The sequence below is a fragment of the Dermacentor andersoni genome, chromosome 7 (assembly GCF_023375885.2).
Source record: "Dermacentor andersoni chromosome 7, qqDerAnde1_hic_scaffold, whole genome shotgun sequence".
NCBI lineage: Eukaryota > Metazoa > Arthropoda > Arachnida > Ixodida > Ixodidae > Dermacentor > Dermacentor andersoni.
Genome location: NC_092820.1, coordinates 21,209,847 through 21,224,606, shown reverse-complemented (window position 1 = coordinate 21,224,606; position 14,760 = coordinate 21,209,847). Strand labels below are relative to the sequence as shown.

General features: G+C 45.0%; 2 long non-coding RNA genes across 2 annotated transcripts; both read left to right on the top strand.

Moving 5' to 3' along the window:
• Window positions 1-5,363: 5,363 nt before the first annotated feature.
• On the top strand, window positions 5,364-5,678 carry LOC140219633 (uncharacterized). Its single transcript, XR_011895915.1, has 3 exons — window positions 5,364-5,406; window positions 5,508-5,540; window positions 5,628-5,678. It is a non-coding gene; the product is annotated as an uncharacterized lncRNA (long non-coding RNA).
• A 480-nt stretch (window positions 5,679-6,158) lies between these two features.
• LOC140219632 (uncharacterized) lies at window positions 6,159-6,521 on the top strand. The gene is made up of 3 exons (XR_011895914.1): window positions 6,159-6,205; window positions 6,362-6,403; window positions 6,485-6,521. It is a non-coding gene; the product is annotated as an uncharacterized lncRNA (long non-coding RNA).
• Window positions 6,522-14,760: the final 8,239 nt, after the last annotated feature.

Below are 14,760 nucleotides of genomic sequence, written 5' to 3'. Positions count from 1 at the left end.
CGCTATACATTTTAGATTTTCTCCCGCTCAAATTTATGCACTGCTGCCGAACTGCATCTTAAACATTCTAGACTTTACAAGCGTGAAATAGTGTCATAGTCCAGAAGCCTCATGTCAAAAAAAGCTGTGGACGAATTGCGCGCTGAGATAATTGATGAACTCAGAGAGATAAAAAAAAGTCTAGAGGATCTAAAAGAACTGAAACAGGAAATTAAGGACTTAGGAGCATTGAAAGAAATAATCGATGCCATTGTAACAGAAAACAAGGTACTTAAAGTGCAAAATGCTAAGCTGACGCGGAAACTAGAGGAGCTTGAAACGTACCAGCGTTCCAACAACTTGGAAATCAAGGGTGTTCCTGTTGATGCTGAGCCAATAGCTATTATAAAGAAGATTGGCGAACTTGTTGCAGAGGAAGTGCAAGATTCCGACATTGATGCATGCCATAAAGTACCGACAGCGAAACACAATGAACAAAACATAATTGTTCGATTTGTGCGCCGTTTCAAAAGGAACAGTTTTCTTGCTAAATCGCGAAAGGAAAAAATTAATGCCAGAGTGCTTGGCTTTGATGAGGATCGTCCTATATTCATTAATGAGCATTTGACGAGACAAGGTAAACAATTACTGAGTGCTGCGAAACAAAGGAAGAATGAGGTTGGTTGGAAATATGTCTGGACCACTGGAGGGAAAGTAATGGCAAGGCGCAATGAAACATTTCCTATTCTGCATATTTTCAGCACTGAAGATATCAGCAAGATGATAACCTAATATTTAGCTTTATTTCGTCAGAATAATTCTTATTGGTTTAAGTCCAGATATGGCTTCAGTCGATAAATCTTTATATCATGATTACCTTTCATATACAAATATATCTGCGGGTTTGCAAAAACATATTTCAATCTTTCATTTAAACGTCCAAAGCATAAAAAATAAACAAGATAGAATTGAAGAATTGTTTCAACACACCAGCACTAATCCCGATGTTCTTTTTACTGAAACGTGGGTATCTGATAAGGACTACCCCATACAGTTCGAAAACTACAGGCATCACATACTAAACCGTACCTACGCAAGAGGTGGTGGTCTAGCAGCATATATGTACGAAATGATCTAAACTCGGAGAAAATTGCAGATTTCTCCCTAATTAATCGCAACGTTGAATGCCTCACTATTCGTCTTCAAGCAGGAACATTTTCAGTAGTCTACAGACCACCCTGTGGGAACAAAAAAGAATTCTTTTCCTTTGTGGATAAGCTGCTAGCTTATCTCAGCGGCACCTGCCGAATGTTTGCCATACTAGGTGATACGAACATAGATATGATGGCTGAAAATACAATAACACGAGAATATAATCAGCTGCTTTACTCTTACGCATGCTCGAATATTATAACCTTGCCAACACGAGTTACAGCACACAGCCAAACCTTATTAGATGTCTGTATCACTAATGTACATGATTCCACTGTGACTGCTGGTGTCATGTCCTCTGATATAAGCGATCATCTTCCAATTTTTTGTTTTCTGCCTTGTTCACAGAAATACCGGCATAATGCGCCTGTATATTCCTACCGTCTCATAGATTCAACGACGCTAGCCTATTTTCGCTCTCTTATTCGGGAAAAAAACTGGGAATCTGAACTAACCGAAAGGGACCCAAATAAGGCATACAATTCATTTTTCGATAAACTAATCACTTGCTATGACATAGCCTTCCCACAACATAGTGCTACAAAACGACCCCCAAAAAAAATAGAAAGCCGTGGATAGATGTAGTGCTTTTTACAAAAATCAAAAACAAAAATAAAATGTACCATACATTCCTTAGAACTAGAGACATGAATGAATTAGCCAAATTTAAGGAGTACCATAACCAAGTAAATTCAGAATTAAAAAAGGCAAAAGAAAAATATTATGAGAAGGTGTTCTCGCGCATATATACGAATCGAAGAAAAGTTTGGCTGGAAATTAAGAAAATATCTGGAGGAAAGGCTAGCCCTCAAGACCTACAAATAGCTTCGGTTAACGGCACTCTTTCGGGTGAAGAAGCCGTCTCTATCCTAAACACTCACTTTGTTCAATGCTGCAGCAACTTTTCTGCAGCAGATCCAGAAGAGATAGGGCATACTGTGAAACCGTCTCTGCAAAATTCTTTAATGCTATTTCCGGTGACACCAACCGAAGTAGAAAGCGTGATCAAAAACTTTAAGTCAAACAGTGCTGCAGGTTTCGACGGTATCATGGCATCTCCTATAAAATATGTGTCTGACATCATCTCTAATGTATTAGCTCATATTAATAATAAAATGTTTGAGTCCGGAATTTTTCCTAGCAAACTTAAAATAGCCAGAGTCTGCCCGGTTCATAAAGGCGGTGCTGATCATAGTGTAAACAACTTCCGACCCTTATCTATACTACCTCTTTTTTCAAAACTTTTTGAAACTGTTCTAAACACTCGACTAGAATGGTTTCTTAAGGAAATATTCTATTATTAGTACGGCGCAGTACGGATTCCAAAAAAATAAATCATGTGAGGATGCGCTCCTAAATATAAAACATCAAATACTGCAAAATATAGAAAACCGTTTATACACGGTAAGCTTATTTCTGGACCTGCGTAAGGCTTTTGACAGCGTAAATCATGGTATACTTCTGTGCAAACTTTATGACTACGGTATACGTGGTACAGCATTAGAGGTAATGAGAAGTTACTTAACGGATCGTTACCAGTTTGTTTCATATAATCAGGCCACTTCCTCACTTCTCAAAAAACAGAATGGCGTGCCACAGGGATCCATACTTGGTCCTATATTATTTAATCTATATATCAATGACCTTCCTAACATTTCTTCCTCACCTAATATCATCATGTACGCAGACGATACTAATCTTTTCTTTGTAAATTCTTCCTTGCAATGCATACAAAAAGAAATAAATGATTATTTAAATTTATTATCTGAATGGCTGTACATCAACAAACTACAATTGAATGTCAACAAAACCAAATATATAATATTTAGACCGATAAACAAGCCATTGCCTGTTAATATAACTGTTCTATTTCAAGCAAAGAGGCTAGAACAAGTAACAACGCAAAAGTTTTTGGGGGTATGGTTCCAAGAAAACCTCTCCTGGGACAATCATGTCAATAAGCTTTGCAATGATCTTAGCAAAGTAGTAGGCTGTATGTATAAAATAGGTGATCTAATACCTTTATGGCTAAAGAAAGCAATATACTACGCCCTTTTTTACTCGAAGCTAACTTATTGTGTCTTGATCTGGGGAACAACTACAACAAAAAACTATGATAAGTTATTAAGCTTGCAAAAACGAGTAGTCCGAATTTTTGAAAACTACCATGGTAGGCCGCGTGACTTACCCACACACAATCTCTTCGGCAAACATTTATTGATCCGAGCCAATCAAGTATTTTATTATAGATTACTCTTACATATAAAAAAACACAGGCTCCATGTTGTCAGCATACCCACTTCTTTTCGATACCCATTACGTTATCAAATCAAGAAAATACCATTCACGCGTACTAACTGCGGATGTCAGGATATAAACTATCAAATACCAAGGCTACTAAACATTGTTGAGCAAAAAATTGATTTCTGTGCGCCTAATTTTAAGCAATGTATAAAAAACCTACTCATACACTATCAAATTAATTACACATAAATTGCTCTCGCACTAAATTTTTTTATGCACTATATATGTATTCCTTAATCTGCGCGGTAATGTGATTGCACAAACAAAAATTGAAGCATAAATGTATTTTACACATAGTCATTGTTTAATGTACACATTATCTTGTTTATTTTTCTTTTGTACATCGTACTTGCTTGTTTCTTGTTATATTTGCTTTTTTCGTACATCGGTTCATCAGGTAAGCCGAACGCACTTAGGAGCAAGAGCCCCTGTCAGGCCAAATGGCCTTTAGCTCTTGTTTCCTCTTTCTGTAATGAAGAAAGGAAATAAACTTCAAACTTCAAACTTTTTCAGCAACATACGATGAAGCTCGGCAAATGTTGCCACAAGCAGAAAATTCGGACAATGTCGACACAACAGATCAAGGTAAGGGCTTCTCCTAATTCCATTTTCAGTATCCTTACACAATTCACATTTACAGAAAAAGGACGTGGTAAGCGGCGCAAATACACACGCATTTTGAGCTCGGCGGATGATTCGGAAGAGGAAGACAACTTCAATCTTCCAGAACCACCCTTCTCTCAAAGGTAGTAGCTGTTTTCAGGCACTCTTTCAAAATATGCTAATCCGTGCACATGTTGCAGCACTTCAAGCGCCAGTAATGATGGCAGAACAAGTAAGTGATGGCTACTTTTTGTCAGCAGTAGAACCAGCTTGCATTGCAAGTGATAAACGTGAGCTAAACCTTGGGGAGGGCTAAACAAATGTAAGCTTTAATCTGGTATTCATACTTACTGAGGCACTACACCATAAGCAGCAAGCTGAATTCCTGCTATTGCTTGAATGTGTATCACTGCATTAAATTTTGCACTGTATTGCAGCTTCCAGACAAAGGCTTACTGAAACAGCTTCTGAAAGTAAGATTTTTGTCTTTACGTAAGCACTATAGCACCGCTGAATTTTGCTCCTGGGTACTTATTAAATTTCTGTTTTGCAGAAACCCAGCAGGCAGACTTATCTGTGCAGACAGCTCATCTATGTAAGATTTTCTCTTCTAGTAAGCAGCTATGTGCCATTGCTGCATGTGCTCATTAAATTTTCTTTCCCTTTTCTAGCCTCGGTGGAAGAACAAAGGGGTTTGTAGTGGATATGCGTTGTTGGGTTTTAGGTATGTATGAACAGTGCTGAAACTAATGTGGCTATGCAAGGCTGCTGTATCAAACATTTAGTGAAAATGTACTTGTCCTTTACAGAGAGTGAAAATGACATCTTAAACGAATCACAAGCCCCAGGTAAATTTTGTTGCAAGTTGTCTTCTTACACACAGCCAACAGTGCAGTAACATAACTTGATTTCGTATTACCTTTGTTGCTTACTCATTGCACTTGGTTTAGTAAATATATAGTGCATGTTATGAAATACTGATTTGGTCATGCATGAATATACTGGGACCATTTGACGAGTAGAGCTTGTTTAGAGCTGTAGTACTGAGTCATTTGTGCTTTCTTTTTTGTGACAGGCAGCCACCAAGCTCAATGTGCTGTGCACTCATTTCAGTCACGTAAGTTTCTTTCATAACAGTAGAAAGCCAGGTGATGTCATATTTTAACATATTCTCTGCTTTTTTGCACTGGGAGTTGCCAGCTCCCGATTACTACATGCATGCATAGTTATGCATATTCTTGTGTGAAATTGCTCGTTTATTTTTAGCACACCAGCCTAGGGCACCATTTCTGCAGCCACGTCGTGAAAGTAAGTTTCCTTGCTGGCACCCTCGGCAGTCTGCTTGCTAAGTAATGTTTTGGTATGTATGCATATCATTTTCCTACATTATTCCACTGTATTTGCTCAAGGCCCATTACAGTGGTCCATCTCCAGTACCCAAGGTGCGTTTTGCTATTGACTGTGTTCCATAACTCAACAAGTGTGATCAAGGAGAGACCTGTTCTTAGATATTGCGCTTCTTTTTATAGGAGGCTGGCGGAGAGCACCGGCTGCACAGTCTCGTTCAGGTGAAATTCATCTGTCACTGCAATTTTACTGCTTTTTGCTTGTGTCTGCTTTATTTTAAGACACTACCATATTTGTTAATTTTAACTTTCTGCAGACTCGCCACTTTGGATGGCACCAAGCTCCCAAGGTTTGTTGTGGAATTGAGTTTTGCTCTCCATACATGCATGATTACCGCTGCATAGAGCTAGTAATTAAGCAGATAATGTTTTGAGGATTCTGTGGGTTTTTCACAGGAAACCTTCCGGGAATACCATTCCCAGGGTTGCATTTAGGTAAATTTGATTTGAAAATTGAAACCTATGTGTGTAGCAGTTGAATGATGCACAATTGCACATTACTCTGCTTTTTCTGCAGACTCTCCACGATGGATCGCACAACATTCACAAGGTGCATTGGGGGAGGGGGGGGGGTACACTTCTCTAGCTCATATATACATACAAAATGTCATTACGGCCAGTTATAAAAAAAACAATTTTGCTTTGCTTTTTTGCAGAAAGTTCTCTATGAGTACAAGCACCAGCTGCACAGACATATTCTGGTAAGTTTCCTGGGATTTTCAGCTTGTAACATGTCATTCATAACATTTCATTCATTATTTTTCTGAATCTTGCAATATTCATGGATTCCTTGCTTCTTTATATATGTGCGCTAACTGATGCCGTTGTATTTTTTGGAATTGTGCTTGCTTGTTCAGGAACTGGACATGCAGAATTCGCCACGCAGTCTTGTCACCTAGGTAATATTTAACACGACCTGTCTATTAGTATTTAGAATGCTACTATAAATGTGGAAAACGTTTCCTCTACATTTTTGGCAGAACTGCCACGGTGGCCTGCTTCTAGTTCTCAAGGCAAGTTGTATTATTTGTCACATCTTGGTACATGAACACAAGATTGGTTACAATGTCAACAATTAAAATACAGCTGTATTGCTGAGTGGTCATCTGGTTTGCTTGTTTTTCTAGGCAGCCACTGTCCAGCGTTAGTGTCACAGTTACATCACCAAGGTAAGGCTTCATTTGTCAGAACTAACCTCAACAGCTGCACAGAATGCACAGCCTCATTTTGCACATTTTGCGAATGTACAAAATTACATTTTACATGACATTTTACTCACAAGGTGTTTGTACAATGCTGAGGATTGATGGTTGTTGCAGCTTTGTGCTGGTGTACTTGAAAAAATCCAGTTAGCTCAGTAAAGTAGAATTAGTGTTGCTAGAATTATGCATTATTGCTGCAGAAACTATGGTCTGTAGATGCCAAATTTGAATTTCGTGTCCAGGTATGTGTCTCCTTCATTTATGTGCCGCTGTAGACAACCACACTTTCTTTTTGGAGGAGCTACTCTTCTTTGTTAGTGTTGTATTCCTTCCTACTGGTAGCAGCTTTTATTCTTGTCCTAAGAGAACCACTCAACAGAAATGTAACCTTTGTTCTACAAGGTTAGTGCATCTAGAATCATGGAACAACATAAGTGCTAGCTTGAAGCTGCAAAGTGTCCATGTGTAGGCCAATGTGCCCACGCTGTTTTTGGAGAAACAAAAGTGTTACTGTGGGGTGTAATGCGTGAGGAGAGTTGGAAATGCAGGGGTAATTTGTAGCATTATAGGAAATTTGCCTCATCAATCATTTCACAAGTGTAGCTGTTTGGGCAAATAGTGGGTAATGCACTGTTTGGTGTAAGAAGTGCACAGTAAATAATGAAAGGATGAAAAAGGTAGAGACTGGGACCAATAGTGCGGCATGTGTCCCTGTTCTTTTGCCTCTTGTTCTTGTTTGATGTAACCACAACAAATCCTACATTGAATTAGGGAGTGTTGCATGGAGATTAGCTGGTGCTCAAGAGGTTTCAGAGGATGTTATGCTCGGAGCTTTGCTGTAAATGCAATTGATTCTTCATCGCTCTTAGTCTCCAGACCTTTTTTGTACAAGTGCAGTTTTCAGAAATTCACCGAGTGATTTTGCAGTTCAAGAAAGTGTGTAAAATGATGTTTTGTTTTACAGGTGAAGCACCCAGCCATTCTCACAGCGGTTTCTCCATTCAAGAAGGTGTGTACAATGAACTTGAATATTGCACCTACCTGCCTTTGTACGACTTTAATTAATGTTTAATCTCACACTGGATTGCAGAACAGTTAGAACATAGCCACAAAAGTTTGTAAGATAGTGCAAAGTTGTCGGCTGTGTGAAGAAGAAGACGCGCCTCGCGACTCAGACACATCGCCAACGCGCGGCTCGGCTCCGCTCGCGCTGTTGATTACTGTCGCCTTTTTTGGACAGTGCTTCGAGCTGTCTCGCCGTTCCCGGTCGCTGCGCTTTTGCCTTAGGAGCCGCCAATAAACCTCTTCTCAATTGGTGGAGGTGCTGGGACTCAAACCCCGTCGCTTGTAACCCTGGAGCTGCGATCAAGAACGCTATCGCCCGCCATGACCGACAGCTCATCCCAAACGGCGCCGACGCCACAGTCCGTCACTTGCACCGGCGTTGCACGACAACGCGACCCCAAGATCTTCAGCGGTGCAGACGACGAAGACGTAGAAGACTGGTTGGCGTCATATGAACGGGCGAGCGCGCACAACAAGTGGGATGATCCAGCGAAGTTAACCCACGTCATCTTTTATCTGGCTGGTGTTGCCCAACTCTGGTTTCACAACCACGAAAGTGACTTACCCACATGGTCCATCTTCAAGACAACCTTTACGGAAGTGTTCGGCCGACCCGCTGTTCGCAAGCTGCGCGCTGAACAACGCTTGCGCACCCGAGCACAGCAGACGGCAGAAACATTCACGAGCTACATTGAAGACATCGTGGACCTGTGTAAACGAGTCAACGCGGCAATGCCCGAAGCTGAGCGAATTCACCATATACTGAAGGGCATCGATGACGGCGCTTTTCAGATGCTTCTAGCCAGGAATCCGCGCACTGTGTCCGAAGTCGTCAGCCTATGCCAAAGTTATGATGAGTTACGGAAGCAACGCGCTTCGACTCGGCGTGCTCTGGGCAGCGACGACTTGGTGGCAAGCCTTGACAGCATGTACGACCCATGCTCGTTACTTCAGCGGGTCAAGGACTTCGTGCGTGAGGAAGTTGCCCGCCAACTTTCTTTAGTCCCCTTCACTCAGGAGCCCACCTCCCATCTTCCAAACACGCTCCGCACTCTCATTTCCGAAGAGGTCGCCCAAGTTGTCCCTTCTGCACACCATCAGCCGCCTGCTGCCGCGAATCTCAACTCTACGCGAGCAGTGCAGCCTGTCGCCACGCCTCTCACCTATGCGCAGCCAGTCCTGCCTGTGGCCGCGCCTCTTACGTACGCGCAGGCAGTACGCAGGACTCCACAGACGTCTTTCACGACCCAGTCCCAACCGCTGCCACCGGAAGCCCATGCAACATCTTGGACAGCACCGCGAGCTAATCCTTGGAGGACACCTGACAATCGACCCATCTGTTATTCTTGCTGCACTCCCGGACACGTCGCCCGATATTGCCGCCGTCGCCCTCAAGCGTTCGGCGACGCCTCGCGGCCCTTCCAGTACGGCAGCCAGCCATTTCGCCAATACGCCGCTCCTTCCCCCCAACCGTACGCTCGTGCTGACATCCCAGAATTTCCTTCGCGTCGCTCGCCATCCCCTCGCCGACGCTCGCTCTCCCCAATGCGTCGGCGACCCGCACCAACTGACCAGGAAAACTGAACGTCGCAGTTCAAGAGGCAAGAACTGCGCCCCATTCGAACTCTCAAAGTCCTCGCGCCTCTCCTGCTAACGTGGTCGAAATTTGTGTAGAAGGTGTTCCTGCATTCGCTCTTGTGGATACCGGCGCAGCCGTTTCTGTGATAGCCGCCAAACTGTGCCGTTCGCTGCGCAAGGTAACCACGCCGCTTTCTGGGCTGTCGCTTCGTACAGCAAGCGCGCAGCACGTCACTCCGCACGCAGCCTGTACTGTACGTGTGCTTATTCACGGCATTGTTTACATCGTCGAGTGTATTGTTCTTCCCACCTGCTCGCATGACGTCATCCTCGGATGGGACTTCTTATCCAGTCATAAAGCCGTGATCGACTGCGCACGCGCCGAAGTTGAATTTTCTCCTTGTGACGCACCCTTGGACGAAGATTGCGACCGCCCTTCTAAACTTACCGTGCGCGAGGACACAGATATTCCACCTGGCTCCTTCGCCCTCGTACCCGTCTCTTGCGATGCCATCGCTGATGCAACCGTCCTCTTCACACCGTCCGACGTCTTCATGAGCCGTAAATCTTTCCCACTACCCTTCGCGACGCTTGACATGGCTGGCGGCTGCAGCAATATATACTTTTACAATCCCCTCTGTGCGCCTATTACGTTGCTTGTTGGTGAATGCCTTGGCTTCGTGGAACTCCTCGACTCTTCATCTTTGGTTGACGTCCCTGGAGACTCTTTTGATTTCGACCCCGGCCAACCATCTTCGATGTCCGCGCTTGAGGAAACGTCCAGGGATGCGTTCTCGAATGCCATCGCCGATACCCTCACACCTGCCGAACGCGCCGACCTTCTTGATCTCCTGCACAAATTTAGAAGTTCATTCGACGTTTCACAACCTCACCTGGGCCGCACGTCGGAAGTGCAGCACTACATTGACACCGGTTCACATCAGCCGTTACGTCAACGACCGTATCGCGTCTCTGCCGAAGAGCGTCGTGTCATTACCACCCAAGTCGAAGATATGCTGCGCCGTGATGTTATTCAACCTTCGCACAGTCCCTGGGCATCTCCTGTCGTTCTCGTTCGCAAGAAGGACGGGTCTATTCGCTTTTGCGTCGACTACCGTCGGTTAAATAAGGTAACGCGCAAAGACGTCTATCCTTTGCCGCGCATCGATGACGCCCTCGACAGTCTTCAGGGAGCAGAATTCTTCTCGTCCCTTGACTTGCGGTCAGGGTACTGGCAGGTCCCGATGGCTGCGGCCGATCGCCAGAAAACCGCGTTCATTACGCCTGACGGCTTGTATGAATTTAAGGTGATGCCTTTCGGGCTTTGTAACGCCCCTGCCACCTTTGAACGACTCATGGACAACACGCTGCGTGGCCTCAAGTGGTCTATATGTCTGTGTTACCTCGACGATGTCGTGGTTTTCTCGCCTGATTTTCCTACTCACCTGCTCCGCCTCAGACAAGTTTTGACCTGTCTAACGAACGCTGACCTTCAACTGAACCTCAAGAAGTGCCGCTTCGCCGCGCGAGAGCTCACCATTTTAGGCCACGTTGTGTCCAAGCACGGCGTTCTACCCGATCCTGCAAAGCTTCGAGCAGTCGCTGAGTTTCCGAAGCCTCAGACCATCAAAGAACTTCGAAGCTTCGTGGGCCTATGCTCATATTTCCGGCGCTTTGTTCGAAATTTCGCATCGATCATGGCGCCATTGACTCAGCTTCTACGCGGTGACGCCGCCCTCTCCTGCTGGTCCTCTGCATGTGACTCCGCCTTCGCTACGCTGCGTCGTCTTCTCATCTCCCCACCTATTCTTCGCCATTTCGACCCGTCAGCTGCAACTGAAGTACATACAGATGCCAGCGGGGTCGGTCTCGGCGCCGTACTCGCCCAACGAAAGCCGGGCTACCCCGAATACGTAGTCGCCTATGCGAGTCGCACACTGACGAAGCCTGAGGCCAATTACAGCGTGACCGAAAAAGAGTGCTTGGCCTTAATATGGGCACTTGGCAAGTTCCGACCATATCTGTACGGGCGCCCATTCGACTTGGTCACAGATCACCACGCGCTTTGTTGGCTCGCCAACTTGAAAGATGCCACTGGCCGCCTAGCCCGTTGGGCACTACGCATCCAGGAGTACGATATTCGCGTCGTATACCGCAGTGGACGCACACACTCCGACGCAGACGCCTTGTCTCGTTCACCTTTACCTCCAGACTCGGCCTGCGCAACAACTTCCGCACATTCCGTGTCATCTCTCGACATGGACTCCTTTGCAACCGCACAACGTCGTGACCCGTGGATCGCTTCTCTTTTCGACTATCTTTCTGGATCGTCGACCATCCCTGTATCCCGAACCCTCCGACGCCAAGCAGTTCATTTTGCCATTCGTGACCAGCTGCTGCACCGACGCAATTACACTCCTGAAGGTCGTCGGTGGCTTCTGGTGGTGCCCCGCAGCTTAAGGTCTCAAATATGTGCCGCTTTCCACAACGATCCGCAGTGTGGCCACGCCGGAGTCTTCAAGACGTACGAACGAATTCGCCACCGCTACTACTGGCGCGGCATGTACAATTTTGTACACAAGTTTGTTGGGTGCTGTCTTGACTGTCAACGCCGCAAATCGCCGCCTTTACGCCCATCTGGTGCCTTGCAGCCGCTCCCGTGCCCTGCCACACCCTTCGATCGCGTCGGCATCGACCTATACGGCCCGCTTCCTATGACGCCAGACGGCAATCGGTGGATCGTAGTTGCTGTTGACCATTTGACACGCTACGCCGAAACTGCTGCTTTACCAGGTGCTACAGCGCGGGATGTAGCCTCTTTCGTCCTACATCGCTTCGTGCTTCGACACGGCGCACCTCGGGAACTCCTCAGCGATCGAGGTCGCGCCTTCCTCTCCGAAGTCGTCGAAAGTTTGCTTTCGGAATGCCATATTATTCATCGGACAAGCACGGCATACCATCCACAGACTAACGGGCTCACAGAGCGATTTAACCGCACACTTGGTGACATGCTCTCTATGTACGTGACATCTGATCATGGTAACTGGGACCGCATCTTTCCATTCGTCACGTTCGCGTACAACACCGCGATCCAGGCCACTACGGGATTTTCACCTTTCTTCCTCCTGTATGGCCGCGAGCCTACGCATACCATCGACACGCTCCTTCCATACCGTCCTGACGCCTCCGAGTGTCTACCTGTTTCCGACGTCGCCCGACAAGCCGAAGAATGCCGCCAGCTAGCGCGCTCCTTTACGGCAGAGCAACAGCAGCGCCAAAAAGAAAACCGCACCGACACGCATCCAAACACCACCTACGCTCCAGGCGTTCTTGTGTGGTTGTCGGTCCCTTTCCAGACTCCGGGGCTTTCCTCGAAACTCGTCCCAAAATTCGAAGGGCCTTACCGAGTCTTGGAGCAAACATCTCCGGTGAATTTTCTAATTGAGCCACTGTCACCACCTGAAGACTTGCGCCGGCGTGGACGTGACATTGTCCACGTCTCGCGTCTCAAGCCCTACCACGACCCTCTGCCTCCTGATTTTTAAGGCGCCAGGATGGCTCTTTTTGTCCGGGGGGAGATTGTGAAGAAGAAGACGCGCCTCGCGACTCAGACACATCGCCAACGCGCGGCTCGGCTCCGCTCGCGCTGTTGATTACTGTCGCCTTTTTTGGACAGTGCTTCGAGCTGTCTCGCCGTTCCCGGTCGCTGCGCTTTTGCCTTAGGAGCCGCCAATAAACCTCTTCTCAGCTGTATAAATTTTACAAAAGACATCTTAAATCCTTGTATATTTGTTTCCAATCTACAGCACAAACTGACCAAAGTCTGCTGACTTCAATCAGGACGGAGATCTCATGTAAGCACATTTTGGTAAATTTTATTTTGCATACAGTTTGCTCATCAATAATGGTATTACACAGATATTGCACTTAAGGAATTTAGTTGATTTGGTAAATGAGAAATTTAATATTTCCCACCTTTTTACATGCTAATAAATGCATCACTGCTCACGTGAATGCACATATCTGCATGCCACATACAGCCTTTTCTGTGTATGTATTCAATACACTGTTTGAGTTTTCCCTTTTCCAAATAGGTAATTTATCTTCATTTATTAAGATGTTGCCAGATTCTGTTTAATCCCATCCATAAAAAAGCCTTTGTGGTAGTGGAATACAGTTTCTTATATTGACTGAGAAATGTGCTTACATTAATGCATTTGCAAACCATTAGGTAGTATCTTTGTCTTCACATTTCAGCCGCTACTCGCAGCATTTTGAAAGACATGACTGTCTTAAAAACGCGAAATGAGGCCATATTGAACCTCTTAGGTAGTAACCGCGAGTGCGAGATGGATGAAAAGCCTGCACAGACATACCCACTAAGGACGGTTGATGAAATTGACCGTCTGGAAGGTAATTTGAGAAGCCCTAACAGCACCCGCAGGCAACTGGTAAATAATATTCAATAACTTGGTTTTATAAGTATAATTATTTTGCTGTTCTTCAACAGTGCAAAGTCCTAGGTCACATTGGCGGCAACACAGTGCGCTCAACAACTGCAAACATCTTGAAATATTTACTTCACGATTCCGTCGCTGTCATGTACAGTCTCCATGGGCAAAAAGGAAAAAGCCTTGGCTGAGACGGAGTTGTGCCGCATGATTCTGGGTAAGCGGTGTGCAAGTGCCTGCAAGTTACTGTAATGCGTTGCATGCTAGATTTACAGCATTGGCTTGCTTTAAGTGCACATCGAGTCATAATGTGTAATTTTGCAATCTGTAAGCTGTAACGAAACATTAAAAAATTGTTTTGCCATATGCAAGCTCAGTTTAAACGCATTGAGTGGGGCACTTCTGGCAGTGGGCTACTGGCTATGGCATTCAACTGAACGCATTGTCAAATGATTGAATACCAACCATATGTCTGCAGCCCTCCACCACAGTATTTCATAATGTGGCAGTAGCTGTGGTATGTAAAAAAAAATCGGCAATTAGATAACTAGCTAAGTTTTCAGAACGTTAATTCAGTCACTTAATATACAAAAGATGGTTATTTGGAGACCTGTGTGGTTTTGCTGAATGCCCATTGTATAACTTAGTGCTTTTTACAGAGTCTGTACGAAAAAATGCAGCAACAGCATCTGCTTCAGATGCAGAGATCCGTACAGGTATCATGGCATGGCTAAAGAATGCGCAAGCCCGTCTTGATGCAGCCATGAAGCGGTAATCTGATCCATTATTTTAAAGAACTCACACGTATTAACTCCTCAATTTAGGCTTGTCCATGTCAGATTATTTTTATATGTGCTGGCCCGAGGGCACTCATGCTGATTTTCACCTCGAGGACATTCTTGAAATATAGGCTGATATACAGACATGAAAAATAAACGAAATAATCTATGGTGCAGTTTC